Source organism: Enoplosus armatus, chromosome 20 (genome assembly GCF_043641665.1).
Source record: "Enoplosus armatus isolate fEnoArm2 chromosome 20, fEnoArm2.hap1, whole genome shotgun sequence".
In the NCBI taxonomy this organism is placed as follows: Eukaryota; Metazoa; Chordata; class Actinopteri; order Centrarchiformes; family Enoplosidae; genus Enoplosus; species Enoplosus armatus.
This window is the reverse complement of record NC_092199.1, coordinates 20,423,433-20,442,333: the sequence shown is the minus strand read 5'-3', so window position 1 is coordinate 20,442,333 and position 18,901 is coordinate 20,423,433. Positions and strand designations below refer to the sequence as shown.

At 40.2% G+C, this 18,901-nt stretch overlaps 1 non-coding gene and 1 pseudogene across 1 annotated transcript; both read right to left on the bottom strand.

The window, feature by feature from the left end:
- Window positions 1-9,170: 9,170 nt before the first annotated feature.
- On the bottom strand, window positions 9,171-10,248 carry LOC139303689 (piggyBac transposable element-derived protein 4-like; annotated as a pseudogene).
- Window positions 10,249-18,424: 8,176 nt separating this feature from the next.
- On the bottom strand, window positions 18,425-18,496 carry trnah-gug (transfer RNA histidin (anticodon GUG)). The gene has a single exon. It is a non-coding gene; the product is annotated as a tRNA-His (tRNA).
- Window positions 18,497-18,901: the final 405 nt, after the last annotated feature.

Genomic DNA, 18,901 nt, shown 5'->3' with positions numbered 1-18,901 from the left:
GAGTTTATGCGCCGGTCTAAACAAGCTGAAGCTGTACTTTTTGAAGAGATTAAACAGCTCAGAAGGGATATGGGACCAAAGTTAAGGCAGAACTGGATATCCGAAGAACTTTATCAACAGCCTGTCTCCTCATCTCATCAGCTGCCAGCACAGCATCAACAGTATGCTGCTCCACCAACCCGGACTGCGGGGCCCCGTGTTGGTGAACCCAGAATACCTGACTTCAAAGAAGGTGAAGATCCAGAGAGCTTCTTTGTTCGGTTTGAGCGGATAGCCAGAACATGGGGGTGGCAGCCAGTGGAGTGGGCAGCCAGAGTGGTCACCTTGTTGACAGGAAAAGCGCTTGAGGCCTATGCTGGAATGGATGAGGAACAGTCAGAATCCTATGAGGCTATTAAAGCGGCAGTATTGATGAAGTTCAATGTTACAGAAGAGACGTACAGACAACGCTTCCGGACCACTATGGTGCCGATGGGAGAGACTGTCCGAGAAACCTACAACCGGATAAAGGGACTCTACAAACGATGGATGCGACCTGACAGCCGCACTAAGGAGCAGATCGGAGAAGCCATCATCTTGGAACAATATCTTCGTGTGCTCTCTCCAGACATCCGCACCTGGGTAAAGGAGCACAATCCCCAGACAGGAGTGGAAGCAGCGGACTTGGCAGAACGCTATGCAGCCGCCCACCGGGACCCTTTGAAGAAACAGGTGACTGCTGGGAAGCCAAGGTTTGGGGAGGGCAAACCTTACAGTTTGCCTGCGATGGACAGTAAGGACATGGGGGGTGGTAAGAAACCTGTATATTCAAACCTAAAACCCAATTTTGTGTGTTACTACTGTCAGCAGCCTGGTCACAAAGCTTCCTTATGTCCTTTAAGAAAATCAAAGTCAGTTGAGTTGTGTTCTGTGCCTCGTGCAGAAAGTGATGACCATGATGATGTTAATGGTAATGGATTAAGTCCACACAAACATGTAGTGGATGTCACAGTTAATGGTCATGTGGCAAAGGGTCTGGCTGACACTGGTAGTTCACAAACATTGGTAAAGTCCAGCTTACTCAGCAATGCACTAACTAACTTTGATCGAAGTGTAAATATAACATGTGTACATGGATGTAAGAAAGATTACCCAACTGCAGATGTTATCATTGAGGTCGAAGGGCAAGCCTTTATGTTAACTGTTGGAGTGCTAGATAACCTAGCCTATGATGTAATCCTTGGAGAAGATTTGCCCATCCTTGATAATTTGGTCCAGCAAAACTCTGTAGCATACTCTTGTGCTGTAGTTACCCGCGCTGTGACCAAGGGGTTAGAACCCCTACCAGATGTACATGACAGTTTGTTTGAAGGGGGAAATAAGGTTAAGAAAACCAAACGGCATCGCCGTCAGGAGAAAAACAGAAATCATGATAAAGCTAAAAGCCCTGAACCTACTCTCCCTGTGTCCTCCCTCATTAAACCCCAATGGCAAATCCCTGAAAATTTCAGACAGAGTCAGGAGAATGATTTATCTCTAAAACCTCTCTTTGCAAAAGCATGTGAAATTGATGGGGTCCATGAAGCAGGCACAGTGGGGCTGAAAAGAGCAATTGGGGATCCCTTCATCATAAAAGACAACCTTTTGTATTTGGCAGACATTGAGAAACCTAGGCTTGTTATTCCAAAAGAGTATCGTCAAGTAATCCTGCATTTGGGTCATACTGTTCCGTGGGCTGGGCATCTAGGACAGGCTAAGACCTATAACCGCATTGCTCAGCGCTTCTATTGGCCAGGATTATACACAGAAGTACTGGAATATTGTAAAACATGCCATGACTGTCAGGTTGTAGCTCATACCAAAGTTTCAGACCGAGGCCAATTACAACCATTGCCAATCATGAGTGTGCCTTATGAGAGAATAGCTATGGATATCATTGGTCCTCTGCCAAAAAGTAGCAATGGACACAAATTTGCCCTGGTCATATGTGACTACGCAACCAGATACCCAGATGTCTATCCACTACGCTCTGTTCAGGTCAAACATATAGTTCGGTGTTTAGTGGAGTTATTCTCTAGAGTTGGCATCCCTAAAGAGATCTTGACAGATCAAGGTACAAGCTTTATGTCACACCTGATGAAGTCACTGTATTCTGAACTTGGTGTAAAAGGGATAAGAACAACACCATACCACCCAGAAACAGATGGTCTTGTTGAAAGATTTAATGGCACACTGAAACAGATGTTGAGAAAGTTTGTTGATGATACTGGTAAAGATTGGGATAAATGGTTGCCTTTTCTTTTGTTTGCGTACAGAGAGGTACCCCAGGCTTCAACTGGTTTCTCTCCTTTTGAGTTGTTGTACGGCAGACAGGTCAGAGGCCCCTTGGACATGCTGAAGGAGAACTGGGTGGCTGGTGAGGCAACATCAACAACAACCAACATCATTTCCTACATTCTGCAGATGAGAGACAAACTGGAAAGTTATAGAGGAAAAGCCAAAGAACACCTGCAGGATGCTCAACATAAACAAAAGGTATGGTACGACAAGCATGCTCGTGACAGAGAACTGAAAGCTGGCCAGAAAGTGTTGGTACTACTTCCTACTGGGCCAAGCAAGTTACTAGCTAAGTGGCAAGGCCCCTATATTGTGACCAGAAAGGTGGGCCCAGTAACATATGAGATTCTCTGTCCTGATAAATATAAACACAAACAACTGCTTCATGTCAACCTATTAAAAGAATACCATCAAAGACATGACCAGGAACCAGGAGGTGAGCATGTTCTGATGATCCAGGATGTTCAGCCTGAAGAGGATGATGCAGTGGAGGCTGAAGAAGCTGACATGGTCCCCTTCAGAGAGAAGTGTAAACCACAGCCCCCTCCAGAGCACCTGAGTGTGGACCAGTGGTATCAACTGGGTGAGCTGAAACAATCTTTCCCATCCTTGTTCTCAGAGAGACCTGGCCGAACTGATGTGATAAACCATAAAATTGTTCTGAAAGACACCAAACCTGTTCGCCTGAAGCCTTACCGGATTCCAGAACGAATGGTGGAACCACTGAGGAAGGAGGTCCAGATGATGTTGGACATGGGTGTCATTGAACCGTCAAGAAGTGAGTGGTCAAATCCTATAGTGCTGGTTCCTAAGAAAAACTCCACTCAACCTCGGTTCTGCTCTGACATGAGGAAATTGAATAGCATATCATGTTTTGATTCTTATCCCATGCCACGCATTGATGAGCTGTTGGAGAGATTGGGAAAAGCCAAGTATATTACAGCCTTGGACCTTTGTAAAGGTTACTGGCAAGTGCCCCTCGACCCAGGTTGCAAAGAATACACGGCTTTCCAGATTCCAGGAATGGGTTTGTTCCATTACACTGTGTTACCTTTTGGTCTTCATGGAGCGCCTGCAACCTTTCAAAGATTAATGGACATTGTTATTAATGATTGTTCAAGGTTTGCAGCTGCCTATCTTGATGATGTCGTAATCTACAGTGAGTCCTGGGAAGAACACACGCAGCATCTCAAAGTTGTCCTGGGCAAGATACAGGATGCTGGACTGACCCTGAATGCAAACAAGTGTTCTTGGGCTCAAGAGGAGGTGAAATACCTTGGATACCTGGTTGGCCGAGGGCAAATAAGGCCACAAATAGAAAAGATAAAGGCCATACAGATGATTCCCAGACCCCTGACCAAGAAGCAAGTGAGATCTTTTCTAGGGCTGGTGGGGTGGTACAGGAGATTTGTTCCCCATTTTTCTACGGTGGCGGCACCACTCACCGAACTAACAAAAAAATCAGCCACTAAAGTGATTTGGAATGATGAATGTGAACATGCTTTCCAGATGTTAAAGAGGCAGATCTGTCAAGCCCCTGTATTGCAGAGCCCTGACTTCACAAAACCATTCCTGGTGCAGGTTGATGCCTCTGGTGTTGGACTAGGAGCCGTGCTGGCCCAGGGAGAGCCTGGCGAGGAGAAGCCTGTCCTATTCCAGTAAGAAACTGTTTGACCGGGAGAAAAAGTACTCTACTGTGGAAAAAGAAGGACTGGCTATAAAGTGGGCTATTGATTCATTGAAGTATTATCTTTTGGGAAGACAGTTTGTGTTGCAGACTGACCACAGGCCTTTGATGTGGATACACTCAAAGCAGCATCAGAATGCAAGGATCCTGCGTTGGTGCCTAGCCCTCCAGCCATACCAGTTCACCATACAGCATTGTCCTGGTAAGAAAAACCTCATCGCTGACTATCTTTCCCGTTTGCCGGACCTGTGTAAGCCAGAGGGGGAGGAGGTGTGAAATGTGAGGAAGCACCAACTCCCTCACCAACTATTTGCTAAACCCCCTCTTTGGTTAAAGGTGGAAAGAATTCTCATACCATTTTCTTTCTTTTCTTTAATTTATGGTTTCAACATTCATTTAGAAATACAAACAATTTAACTCGGTATTAAAATCTCATATCATTAAGATTTTCTTAGGAATATATTAAGGCATGCTGGCAAAGCCATAACCTGTTTGGGTCCTTTGTGGAGGCCATCTTGTGCTGGTGCTTAAGAGGAAGCACGCCTCAACTATAGTCCTTTTTATGTGGTGTATGAAGTGGGCGGGTTCTCCACTTTAATTGGTCAAAGTATAGGTGATAAATGACAGTGCTGACCTGATAGGCCAGTTTGAACGGGCAAGGCGGGCCTAATAGTATAAAAGTGAGTGCAATGAGAGAGAGGGGGACTGGTTGAAGAAGAGCAGCACCAGAATTGGTTGAGCAGAAAATGAGTAAGAAGTGTTTTTTTTTTCTAACTCGCTTTTGTGTCATTTTTGTTTTTTCTTTTGTTGTTTTTTTGGAGACTGAGAATAAAAGTCTACCGAATCTTTTTCAGCATAACTCCTTGCCTGTGTGATGTTTTTTTTTGTCCACCATGAGTCTCACCATGCTTCCCTGCACTTCACCTTGCAACAACATGTGATTTCTTAGTTTTTTATTTTTAATAAATTTGCAAAAATTTCAAAAAAACTTTTTCACATTGTCATTATGGGGTGTTGTGTGTAGAATTTTGAGGAAAAAAATTTATTTAATCCATTTTGGAATAAGGGTGTAACATAACAAAATGTGGAAAAAGTGAAGCGCCGTGAATACTTTCCGGATGCACTGTACATCATTTAGTACAGCACAAGAGTTCTTTCAGGAGTGTTACATGTGCAGCCAGTGCCGTGGCAGCCCCCTCGAGGCACAGAGAGACACCACCTGAGATCTAGTTCAACACAGAACACTGAACTTGAACACATACAACGTACTAAACTGAGCTGCTGTCCTCTTCAGGGCAGGGACCTTAAAAAGGCCAGTGCTGCAGACAGTCCGGCCACCTCTGTGCACACAGGAGGTTCACACAGCGCGACACCTGCTGGTCATTTCTTGTAACTACCTTTGGCGTGCTTGCAGACCAAGAAGTGATTTGTAGACCAATAAAAGAATCTTTAAATCAGTTTCAAAAGCAGCCAGTTTTAAAACTGTGTGTGTGCTCTCCTTCTGGTCCTGGTCTACGGCTTTTTTTTGGTAGACCAGAGAGGAGAGCATTACAATAGTCCAGCCTACTGGTGATAAAAGCGTGTACAAGTTTCTCAGTATGGGCCTTGGAGAGAAAAGGACACACTCCAAGCCAAGAGGTCCTGCACCGAGAGTAGCTCCAGCCCCCCAGCCGCCCTCCTCTGGCTCACAGGTGACCCCTGTCCAGCCAGAGAGGAGCACCAGCACTGCCCAGGAAGTAATGGCAGAGGTGTTGGCATGGTGGGACGACTCTCCACTCAGCCCGGAGATGTAAGTATGACCCCTCACAGGTAAAGGGGCAGGGACTTAACTATTTTCACCATCCTCCCAGAACCCTCCCAAAATGAAAGTTCTTGTTTTTCTACATAATCGTGAGTTCAAATCATTCAAGGTGACCTTTAAGATAAATTATCTGAAATGATTAGATCAGAGACTAGAGGTAAATCGGTCACACCACAAACAAAGGTTGCCTTAAACTACTTGGTTAGGGTTAGGCACCAAAACTACGAACCACTACACACAGCTTCGGGGTTCAAGGTGCCTGTAGTGACGCTGAACGAGGACTTTTAGGTCGAGCCGCTCTCTCTTAGCTGCTGCTGCAGAAGTAAAGTCCCCACATGCTGCAAGGATGGATTGGAAATGCTCCAGTTCAGCTGTCTCCTCTGGCCAGTTAAGACACATCAAAGTGGGTGGAGGTTGCCTTCAGAATTCCCGTCTCCAGATCCCCAAAGCGTGCTGACGGAAACCCGTCAGTGGGTTGAATTGTCTGTTTGGCTCCTGTTGAGCTGGACGCTCTGCCAGGTGTTTCAGGTCCAACCTCATCCAGCCTTGGGCCTGGGTCTGTCTAGGCTTGTGATAAAAAGAAAGTAAGAACATTTTACTCATCATCACACATGGACGGGGACCAGTTTCAGGTGTTGCACCAAATTCTGTGACCCATCAGATTATGTGACCCAAACGGGAAGTTAAACTATGCCGCCAGCTCTTTTTTTGCCTTAAACTAGCCTACTTGGTTACGTTTAGGCACCAAAAGGCTTTCTGGCACAAAGTATGTGATATAGACACAGAATCTCGTGGGTCACAGAATTTGGCATAACACCGGCAAGGGCCAGATTTACAAGGGTATAGGGCGTGAAATACTATTTTCTGTATATTTATCTATATATATTTTTGTGTATTTATTAAGTTATTCACAGTTCAGTGATGTGTTTAGACGTAGTTTGCAATTCGCACGTTATAATTTATTTTCTAATATGGCACTGTAATAAATTATGAATCTATCTACGCCTTTGCTGCCAGTTCACATGGGGTTGGTTTTCCTCCTGTCCCCCCAAAGTTTTGAGTCAGCAGCCGCCACTAAACACACACACTGACGCACAGAAAGCGCCTGTTGGCTTGCTAAATACTTGCTAGTCACTTGAACGTTCATGTTTTTCAAGAGACGAACATTACCAGTGTTACAGAGTTAGCTAGCTAGTGTGTGTCTGAGTTGGAGGAGCTGGTCAGCTCACAGTAAATGCAAACGCTGCTGACTCGTTAGCTAGCTAGCTAGCAAGCAAGCCACCAACAGGAAGTTACCGTTAACTGGTAACGTTAACATTAGTACTAACAAGCTTACCTCATTGACTTGGGTTAAATTCTCCGTTGCAGCTGCGGCTCTCCTTCAGGGTCTGGCTCTGCTGTGAGTTTTCTTGATGTAACAGTTAAAACATTGCAGTATCCCACCATGGCGGGACGCCATTGTCTATCTGACTCAAATGCAGGACCCCACAACTCTGCATGTAGTACAGGCAGAATATTGGTGGGCCAGTACAACATTTCTCCCAGTTTGCTGTACTCCAAAAGCAGAAAGGCTTCAGCAAGAGGTGCGCCACATAGACAGTTACATATTTGGCTGGCTACCATATTTAGCCTAGACTTTGTTTTATTCTATTTGAATGTTTGAAGACACATTGTGTGAGCTGTTATGTCAAACTGATTATTATAGTAGACAACACTATACAACTGCGGACATCCGCTGCTGAACAGAAAACACGAGGCTGATTGCTAATTAATAATTCATCTTAATTAAAATGTGTTCACTGCAGCAGGTCTTGACTTCAGATCCAGCGCAGCTTATCTGAAATGGCTGAACCACATATTTGACATATTTTGTTTAATCTGTTGCTGAACCAGCAGTTACATCATGGACACTTGTCAGCTTCTGCTTCAAGTTTAATTTAGTTCAATTAACCCTCTGGCTTTGTTCAAAATCACTATCCACTCAGTCTGTTTTTTTTGGCCACGAACAGACTGAGGATGTAATTTTTTAGATTTTTTATGTTCTTTGCTACTTTTACTGCATAAAGTCTTTAACTAACATCAGTTCTTATCATAAGTATAAAATATCCATTCCTTTTTAATTTTTTAACCCTTCAAATGCCAGTTTGTTTGCACAATGCACTTGTTGGAAAACAACCTCAAAAATGACCACTTTCTGTATTCTCAGTGCTACTGGTTTTTCTTGTATTATCAATAGCACAGTCTGAGATATGTAACTGATTAACAACAACACTGATTATTATGCATTGTTATTTTTGTGCAGGGAAAGCAAAATAGATAAAACTCCCACTCAACGTGTTTGTGGCCAAAAATGGCCACCTCCTGTTTGCATTCCCAAAATGCTATAAAATTAATATATATTAAAAGATTTTTCCACTTTCACCAACTAGATTTTTTAAATTTGCATCAGTCCTGGTCATGAAAACCAAAATTTCATTCAAATTCAGAATTTTAACCCTTTAAATGCCTGTTAGATCACATAATGCTAATGATTTATAAGGGAGAAAAGCATAAAATCACTTTTTTTAACCAAATAATACATGCTACCTGATATATTTTTTAACCATCCACGCAGCTAAATGTATGTCAATAATTAGCAGTATCATTAATTTTTATGCATCATTACTTTTTTGTACAGTGACAAAAAAACATAAAAACTCCCACTTAGCATGTTCGTGGACAAAAATGGCCATCTCCTGTTTTTACAAAATGCTATAAAAAATACCACATATTAAGATTATTTTCTACTTTCAACAGTTAATTTTTTTTTTATTAGAATCGGTCCTGACCATGAAATCCCAAATTTCATTCAATTTCAGAATTTTAACCCTTTAAATTTGATTTGAAAAATAAAGCTGCAGCATTTATTTTTATAGAGAACAACAGCTGCATGTGTGTGTGTGTGTGTGTGTGTGTGTCTGTGTGTGTGTGTGTGAGAGAGAGTGTGTGTGTGTGAGAGAGAGAGAGAGAGAACGTTAAATAGTGTGTTTCAATAAGTGTGTGTGTGTGTGTGTGTGTGTGTGTGTGCATGCTCAAGGGCGGCAGATTGTGCAAACCACAGTAGAGTGGTCCTTGCAGACACACTTTCCACAGCTGGAGCAAGTGGTTGCCGTTCTTCTCCTGTAGGTACACAGTTCGCACCTTTTCCTCGTTTTGCTGGCGGGCCGTGGGTCACGCTCTGATTCAGACTGCTGTATCCCGGCAACAATGGCAGCAGTGGCTGTTGAGCGTGGGGGTCAAGGCCGTCTTGCAATTGCTGGGGTCACCAGCATGTGCCCCAGCTCTTCCAGGAACACCCTCCGTTGGTAGGTTTTAGAGGACTCCCACTCAGGATGGACTGATTTCTGATCTGAGGAGTTCCTCTGCCAAGGCGAACGAAGTAAAGAAGTTGTCACATGTGACAGTGTGTCCTTGGAGCCCCTCTGTCAGTTGGAGTGTGACCCTCATTCCCTGGTTAACTTCCCGGGAGCTACCGGGGGGTTTTCCTGTGTAAATCTGCATCCTCCAGGCATAGGAGGTTGCCACATCACAGGTGACCCACATTTTAATGCCGTACTTTGCAGGCTTGTTGGGCATATATTGTCGAAATCCACAACGACCTTTGAATGCAACAAGCTGCTCGTCGACACACACATCAACCCCTGGATTGAACAAGAGGGGGAGGCGAGCCACCCACTTTTCCCACAGAATGCGAAATGCGGCGAGCTTATCGTCCCTGAAGCGTCCCGGGCGGGTGAGCAAAGCGGATGTTAGAGCTGATCTGAGCATAGCGGTAGAGGGGCATCGTAGCACAAAATATGGCCCGTCCTGTCTTGTCACCCCACATGCCACGTGTTGCTTCATGTCTTGAGCGGTAGACGCCAGCCAGAATCAGAATCCTGATGTAGGCTCTCATCTCCACTTCATCCACATCCCTCCAATCCTCACACCTTCGCCTCCCATGCAGGTTTGTGTGGGTACACAGCAGCTGAATGATCTCCGCTGTTATAAACAGGTCAAAGGCAGACCTCAGGCTGCTGATGTGGGCAACTGCATACAGGGTGGACCCTGGGGTGATACCAGTGGGTACTGGATTGTAGTGCAGGGTCTCTTTAGCAGTGGGAAACCACATAATTTTCCCATCACGAGACATCCACTCAGCCGCCAGCTCCTCTGTCTCTGCCACTGCTTCTACTGTCTCTGCCATTAGCTGCTCGGCCTCCACCACTGTGTCTGTATTGTCCTCACCCCCTGAGGAAGAGGAATCAGGCGCTGGCCGGTACTCCTCATCATCAGTGGTGATGCTGCCATCCTCTGAGGAGGGTGTCCCCTCATCTTCAGGAGAGGATGTGTTCTCATCTTGGGTAGAAGATGTCTCTTCTTCAACTGCAGAGGATTTCTTCCCATCTTCGCTCTCCGATTGCATCACATAGTCACGTGCTTGAAGCAGTGAATATGACCTTCTTGCCATCTTGCCAGAGAAAAAATGACCTGGGAGCTGTTAGGCTTACTTATAGCATTAGTATTGACTGCACCTGCATAAACACCAGGACAGATTTATAAACAGTGCCAGAGTTTGTTTTTGTTTCCCCTGTAGCTGCATCTTTGACCTCTGCAAGATGTCCTGTGATTTTTTTTTTTTTGGAGAGTAGATATTTAGATGTGTAAGGGCTATTGTGTAGTTGTGTGTGGCATTTTTGTAATGAAAAAAAACAAAGCCACAGGTGCTTTCAACATGTGCACCAAGCCAAGTTTTCCTGGGAAACTCAAAGCTCAATAGCCTGCATCAACAGAAATTCACTGCAACTATACAATACATATTTGTGCTGCAATTTCACACACAGGAACAATTCTTTTCATGCACAAACACAAATCATTATCTGACATCCTTAAGATCACAATTATGTCAAAATTGTGTCATTCATTCGCTCCATTGGCGTGCAGTAAGCCATCATACGCCCCTATTGGAAACGAAGAATATTACATGAAATTGCTCCCATGGCCAAAAATGGACAAATGACACAATCTGGTAGAAAACATTAAAAACTACAATTTTCAAGTGTTGAGTTTAGAATGAAAGCAATTTTACCTAAATTGTATGATTTAATACTGTGAATAACAAGGAATTAAAAAATGTAGTTTTCATGGGTTTCAATTGGTCAGAAGCGGCCATGATGGAGCCAAGTTGTACAATTGGATGTATACAGTATATTATTGATATATTTAAAGAGATGAAATTGAAAATTAAAAAATCTGAAAAAAATCCAGACCCTTGGGAAATTTCATTCCATATGCATTAACACAGCTAAAATGGTCAAAAAAAGGAAAGTGAACTGGACACAAATTGCCACCATGGAGCCCAGAGGGTTAATTTTTTTTATTTATAATAGCGCCAGATCACAACAAAAGCCACCCTTTCCATATAGAGCAGGTCTAGACCGCACTCTTTATAATATTATTTACAGAGACCCAGCAGTTCCCACCGTGAGGGGAAAAACTTCCTTTTAACAGGCAGAAACCTTGAACAGAATAATTAATAATAATAAACAATAAATAAAAATAAGAACAAAAAATACCATTATATTAAGATTAATCTAATTTAGCGAAATTATGGAGAATAAATCGATCCAGTATGTTTCAATATTTAAAAATGAGTGAAGGAAATTATTGCAAAACCTGTTTTATAATAAATAATATTGAAAAAAATAAAATAAATAAGGAAAAAGAATACTGTAAATACCGACGTTACATGACGAAATTACGTTAAGATTCTATGGTTGCTATGGATTCCACAGGCTATATAAAGCAGCGGAGCTCATCGTCGTCACCATTTCACTGTTGAACTTGGAGAGAGACGCATCAGGCAAAGACTTGAAAAGTGATTTGGAAACACAAACAAAAACAGAAGCAGAAAAACTCTTTAAGAACCAGGCAGCAACTCACTGTGGTTATTTTACACCTTTCATATGGAAAAGGTAAGAATATGAATCCTTTAAAATAATTTTAAAATTTAAAAGTAGCTTGTTAGCTAACATTAACGTTAGCTTGTTAGCTAGCTTGTTAGCTAACAAGCTAATGTTAGCTAACGCGCGTTAGCTTGTTTGCTAGCTTCTTAGCTAACATTAGCTGATGAGAGTCGAAAGTTCAAATTTAATGAAAATAATTGTCAGATTTCAGTGTAAATAATTAAAATTACGCATAAAGAAAAGAGTAAAATCTTTCAAATCCTTTAAAAGTATTTACGAGTCATTTTATTAGATGCTGTATGTATCTTTTGAAGCTAGAAAATCGGAGTTCAGAATTTAGTACAGAAATTAACTATTTGCCAACTAAATAACTAGTTAGCTATAGTTATTTCACTTTCGCTAGACCTGAAATAACTGAAAGTTGACAAGATGGAAATAATTATTGAAATGAATTAACTTAACAAGGGAACTGACTTCGGTAAACACCATTTGAAGCAAAAAAAAAGTAAGGAGGAGTAAGGAGTTGAGACTGTTAATAGACAGTATGTTATCATATATTTATAGAATATGTGCTTTGTAGTGGTGAGGACCAAAGGCAGTTGTTAAGAGTAGAGCCTTTAAACACCTCAAAGTCCTGAGAGCATTTATGTACATAATCTTGACTAATCAAATATCTGAATACATCATTTCCAGGTAAATGATATTCAATCTGTATTTCTGCAACAAATGCTCCAGATAATGCAGAGATCATTTGTATGGAGATCTGCTTTGTTTCAGAGTTTTAAAAGTTAAAAGGGGTCAATGTTAAGGGAAATACCTTTTTAATCTGTGTGGTCAAAATCATCGTTTGTTGAATGAATTGTTCATTTTAATGTGACAGCAGATATTGTCTTAAATTAAAGTAATCCAAAAAACGATACGGAAAAAAAGCCTTTTAGTTTTGAAGAAAGGGTTTAAAATGAAATGTAGGAAATCACTATCTGAGGAATCAGACTAGACAAAGTGAGGGAGTGTGGTACACCACTAAAGTAACATACAAATTCCAACGCCATGATATTAGTTACTGCTCTGTTCTATATTGTTGATGAGTTCAGTTTGACACCAAACATAGATTTGTCCACCTCTGCTGCATCAGTCTGAAAGAGATTTAACTGAACAAAGTTGACTTAATTCCTTATTGTTTTATTCCCCGCTCTCCATATCTCTAACAGGAAAAGGACAAGCGGGAGCGGGAGAGCAGCCCTGGAGCCCTCGAGGAGCCTGCAGGAAAAAAGTCCTGCTCCGAGAGGAGCTCCAGCCCCCAGCCTTCCTCCTCTGGCTCACAGGTGACCCCTGTGCAGCCAGAGAGGAGCTCCAGCCCCCACCTGTCCACCTCTGGTCCACCGGGTGAAGGACTGCAGGCCCTTGCCCAGCAGCAGGTGCGTAGTCCACCCCAAACACTCCTCTATCCCTATCTTAGTAGGCGTTTTGAGAGCACAGCATTTAACAGTAAAAGAAAATGTAAGTGATTTGTGAATGGTGTGCTGACCTCCATGATCTCCCTCAACCCAGGTGACCCCTGTGCAGCCAGAGAGGAGCCCCCAGCCGTCCTCTTCTGGGTCACAGCGGGCAGGACTGCAGTCCCTTGCCCAGCAGCGGGTGAGTAGTCCACCCCAAACACTGATACCAGACTTGTGAGTGGTCGTGGAGTTTCTGTCGGCCTCCACGGTCACCCTCAACCCAAATGTCTTGCCTCATTCTTCTGACCCGTTTGTTCCGATTTCTCCTCCGTCCATCTCTCTAACAGGCTCGGGAACGGAGGCGGCGGTGGAGGCAGAGGCAGCAGGAGGCCAGACGCAGCCGACTGCGTGACGGGTACTTCGACGTCCAGGTCGTGTTCAGCGGACCCAGGCCCTCCGTCCGCATGCCCCGTTGGGTCCCACCCGCCACTGCCCAGGAGGTAATGGCCGAGGTTTTGGCGTGGTGGGACGACTCTCCACTCAGCCCGGAGATGTAAGTATGACCCCTCACAGGTAAAGGGGCCGGGCTGAGCAGGTAGAGTATAATTAGTGGCAATTCCACCGCCTCTCACACTTATTGTAAATAGTTCTTTCTTTTTTTTTTCCTACTGTCAAAAAAACAAACAAAAAAAACCAAAAAAAACCTTTAGTGATAAGATTATTATATTAAGCGATAAGTTAAGGTTATAGTTAAGTAGTATTAAGTTAAGGATATAGATAAGTGTTGATAAGACTTTAAATTCTTTTCTCTTTTCTTCTTTTAAAAACAAACAAAAAATGTGCGTAGTTGATAGTGTATTGATAAGTTTAGAGTGTATGTTAGTTATTTTTTTCTTTGATTTATTTTATTTAAATAAGTTTATTGTAAGATTATAAAAGAAGCAAAGGGCTTTAAGAGGGTCTCAAGGAAATGTTCCATTCAAATCCTTTTTTCCTTCTGTGTTTAGTTTTAATGAGTCAGAACAAGAGAAAGAAAATTTGAATCTGTTTTCATTATTTGGCTATTTTATTCATTCATATCTCAGTATATTAACTGACGAGCAGTTGAATTGAGCTGCTAGATTTGATCGACCAGTATTAGATTTGTTGTTAAATGTGTGTCTTAATATATCATGACATTGCAGTCACAGCAGGAAGCATATATTTGTCTGGAACATTTCCAAAGGGTTAGGGTTAGTGAGGGTGAGACCCTCTTAAAGTCCTTCACTTCTGTTGCTTTGTGGATATTCAAAGTTGATTAAAGAAATAATTAATATTTAAAATTGAACAAAAAATCCACAAAAGGATCCACTGTACATATATAATGGTCAGTCCTCTGACTCTCTTTTGGGTTAGGGTTATAACTAAATAGCGATAAGGTAAGGACATAGATAAGTAGAGCTGCAAAGTTTAGTCGATTAATCAATGAGTCGATCACCAGAAAATTGATTGGTAACTATTCATATTACTGATTCATTCAAATCTGAATATCTTTGAGTTTTTGACTGTTAGATGGAAAAAACAAAACATTTGAAGACGTCAGTTTGGACTCTGGAAAAATGTGAAGATCATTTTTCACTATTTTCTGGCATTTGATAGACCAAACGATGATTAATCGATTAATCAAGGAAATAATTGGCAGATTTATTGATGATGAAAATAATTAGTTGCAGCCCTTTTTAGATGAGTAATGATTAGTTTAGGCTGTAGATAAGTGATAAGTTTAGGATATAGACAAGTAGTAATAAGGCTTTCAAATCTTTTCTCATTTCTTTTTTAAAAACAAACAAAAAAAATTGTGTCATTGAAGTATTAAGTTTAGGATGTGTGTTAGGATTTAGATAAGTAACTTTTGTTTTTCTTTTAAACTTTATTTAAATAAGTACATTTTGAAATTGTAAAAGCAGTAAAGGGCTTTAAGAGGGTCTCAAGGAAATGTTCCATTCAAATCCTTTTCTAAATCTGTGTTCAGGTTATTATAATGACTCAAGAACAGGAGAAGAAATGTTCTTCTATATTCATTATTTATAATGTCTAATTGATTTATTTACATCTCAGTCTGTGAACTGATGTGCAGTTAAAGCTAATTGTAATTTATGGACCAGTTTTAGATTGTTATTGCTTGTTATATTTGGATGGAACATTTCCAAAGGGTTAGGGTTAGGGAGGGTGAGACCCTCTTAAAGCCCTTTACTTCTTTTACGTTTGTGACTATTTAAAAGTTATTAAAAACATATTTTAAATTCTACAAATCTTTTAAAGGAGAGGATCCACTGTATATAAGTAATGGTTATTAAATGATTAATATTTAAAATTCGACCAGACATCCACAAAAGCATCCACTGTAAGGACATAGATAAGTAGAGCTGCAAAGTTTAGTCGATTAATCAATGAGTCAATCGCCAGAAAAGGAATTGGCAACTATTTTTATATTTATGTAACATAAAAATATTATTATTATATATTTGATCAATCGTTCAAATAATTTTCAAAATAAAAAGCATTCCCTGGTTCCAGCTTCTGGAATGAGAGGATTTGCAGCTCTTCTCTGTTTCCTGTCACTGTAAACTGAGTATGTTTGAGTTTCGGACTGTTAGATGGACAAAACGAGACATTTGAAGGCGTCACTTTTGAAAAATGTGGCGGCCATTTTTCACTGTTTTCTGGCATTTTATGGACCAAACGATTAATTGATTAATCAAGGAAATAATTGGCAGATTTATTGAGATGAAAACGATTTGTCAGTTGCAGCCCTTTAGATAAGTAATGATTAGTTTAAACAATAGTGATAAGTAATAACAGATAAGTGATAAGTTTAAGATATAGATAAGTAGTGATGAGGCTTTCAAATCTTTTCTCCTTTCCTATTTTAAAAAATGTGTGTGTTGCTGAAAGGTTAGGATGCATGTTAGGATTAAGATAAGTAACTTTTTTTTTAAAACTTTATTTAAATAAGTAAATTGTGAAATTCTAATTAAGTAAAGGGCTTTAAGAGGGTCTTCGAGGAAATGTTCCATTCAAATCCTTTTTTCCTTCTGTGTTTAGGTTTTAATGAGTAAAGAAGAAGAGAATAAAAATATTAATCTGTTATAATTATTTGGCTATTTTATTAATTCACATCTCAGTATATTAACTGATGAGCAGTTGAATTTACCTGCATTATATCTGATTTTATTGACCAGTTTTAGATTTCTTGTTAAATTAGTGTAGTGGAACATTTCCAAAGGGTTAGGGTTAGTGAGGGTGAGACCCTCTTAAAGCCCTTTACTTCTGTTGCTTTGTGGATATTCAAAGTTGATTTAAAGAAATAATATTTAAAATTGAACAAAAAATCCACAAAAGGATCCACTGTACATATATAATGGTCAGTCCTCTTACTCTCTTTAGGGTTAGGGTTATAGCTAAGTAGTGATAAGTTAAGGACAAAGATAAGTAGAGCTGCAAAGTTTAGTCGATTAATCAATGAGTCGATCACCAGAAAATTGATTGGTAACTATTCATATCACTGATTCATTCAAATCTGATTATCTTTGAGTTTTTGACTGTTAGATGGAAAAAACTAAACATTTGAAGACGTCAGTTTGGACTCTGGAAAAATGTGAAGATCATTTTTCACTGTTTTCTGGCATTTGATAGACCAAACGATGATTAATCGATTAATCAAGGAAATAATTGGCAGATTTTTTAATGATGAAAATAATTAGTTGCAGCCCTTTTCAGATGAGTAATGATTAGTTTAGGCCATATGTGTCAAACTCAAGGCCCGCGGGCCAAATGTGGCCCGCCACGTCATTTTATGTGGCCCGCGAGAGCTTAAAAGGTCTGAGTGTCTAAAAATAAATAGGTCAAAAGAGTGCTTTGACCAAAAACTACATTTCCCACAATGCCTGTCGACTATGATACCCGCGAAGTGACGGCTCACCGCCAATGGGTGGTGGGTAATGGGTATTTATTATGTTATTTTTCTTCATTCACTTGGATAGTTTGATCCATGATTGATGGAGTTATGTGGGTTTCATAAGCTGACAAATTAAAAGGATTTATGTTATAACAGAGCAACAAACAAACAAATTTGTGTCGTTGAAGTATTGATAAGTTTAGGATGTGTGTTAGGATTTAGATAAGTAACTTTTGTTTTTCTTTTAACCTTTATTTAAATAAGTACATTTTGAAATTGTAAAAGCAGTAAAGGGCTTTAAGAGGGTCTCAAGGAAATGTTCCATTCAAATCCTTTTCTAAATCTGTGTTCAGGTTATTATAATGACTCAAGAACAGGAGAAGAAATGTTCTTCTATATTCATTGTTTATAATGTCTAATTGATTTATTTACATCTCAGTCTGTGAACTGATGTGCAGTTAAAGCTAATTGTAATTTATGGACCAGCTTTAGATTGTTATTGTTTGTTATATTTGGATGGAACATTTCCAAAGGGTTAGGGTTAGGGAGGGTGAGACCCTCTTAAAGCCCTTTACTTCTTTTACGTTTGTGACGATTTAAAAGTTATTAAAAACACATTTTAAATTCTACAAATCTTTTAAAGGAGAGGATCCACTGTATATAAGTAATGGTTATTAAATGATTAATATTTAAAATTCGACCAGACATCCACAAAAGCATCCACTGTAAGGACATAGATAAGTAGAGCTGCAAAGTTTAGTCGATTAATCAATGAGTCAATCGCCAGAAAACGAATTGGCAGCTATTTTTATATTAATGTGATATAAAAATATTATTATATATTTTATCAATCGTTCAAATAATTTTCAAAATAAAAAGCATTCCCTGGTTCCAGCTTCTGGAATGAGAGGATTTGCAGCTCTTCTCTGTTTCCTATCACTGTAAACTGAGTATGTTTGAGTTTCGGACTGTTAGATGGACAAAACGAGACATTTGAAGGTGTCACTTTTGAAAAATGTGGCGGCCATTTTTCACTGTTTTCTGGCATTTTATGGACCAAACGATTAATTGATTAATCAAGGAAATAATTGGCAGATTTATTGAGATGAAAATGATTTGTTAGTTGCAGCCCTTTAGATAAGTAATGATTAGTTTAAACAATAGTGATAACTGATAATAGATGTGATAAGTGTAAGATATAGATAAGAAATACTTTATTGATCCCTGGGGGGAAATTGTACAAATAGACAGAGGTCCACCTGCCGTGACCCGGATTCGAACCGGGGTTGCTGCGGCCACAACGCAGAGTACTAACCACTATACGATCACGGCTGGCCATAGTCATGCTTGATAAGGCTTTCAAATCTTATGTCATTTCTTTTTTTAAAAACAAACAAAATAAAATTGTCTGTTGTTGAAGTATTGATAAGTTTAGGATGTATGTTAGGATTTAGATAAGTAACAGTTTCTTTTTCAAACTTTATTTGAATAAGTAAATTGTGAAATTATAAATAGTAAAGGGCTTTAAGAGGGTCTCGAGGAAATGTTCCATTCAAATCCTTTTCTAAATCTGTGTTCAGGTTATTATAATGACTCAAGAACAGGAGAAGAAATGTTCTTCTATACTCATTGTTTATAATGTCTAATTGATTTATTTGCATCTCAGTCTGTGAACTGATGTGCAGTTAAAGCTAATTGTAATTTATGGACCAGTTGTAGATTGTTATTGTTTGTTAT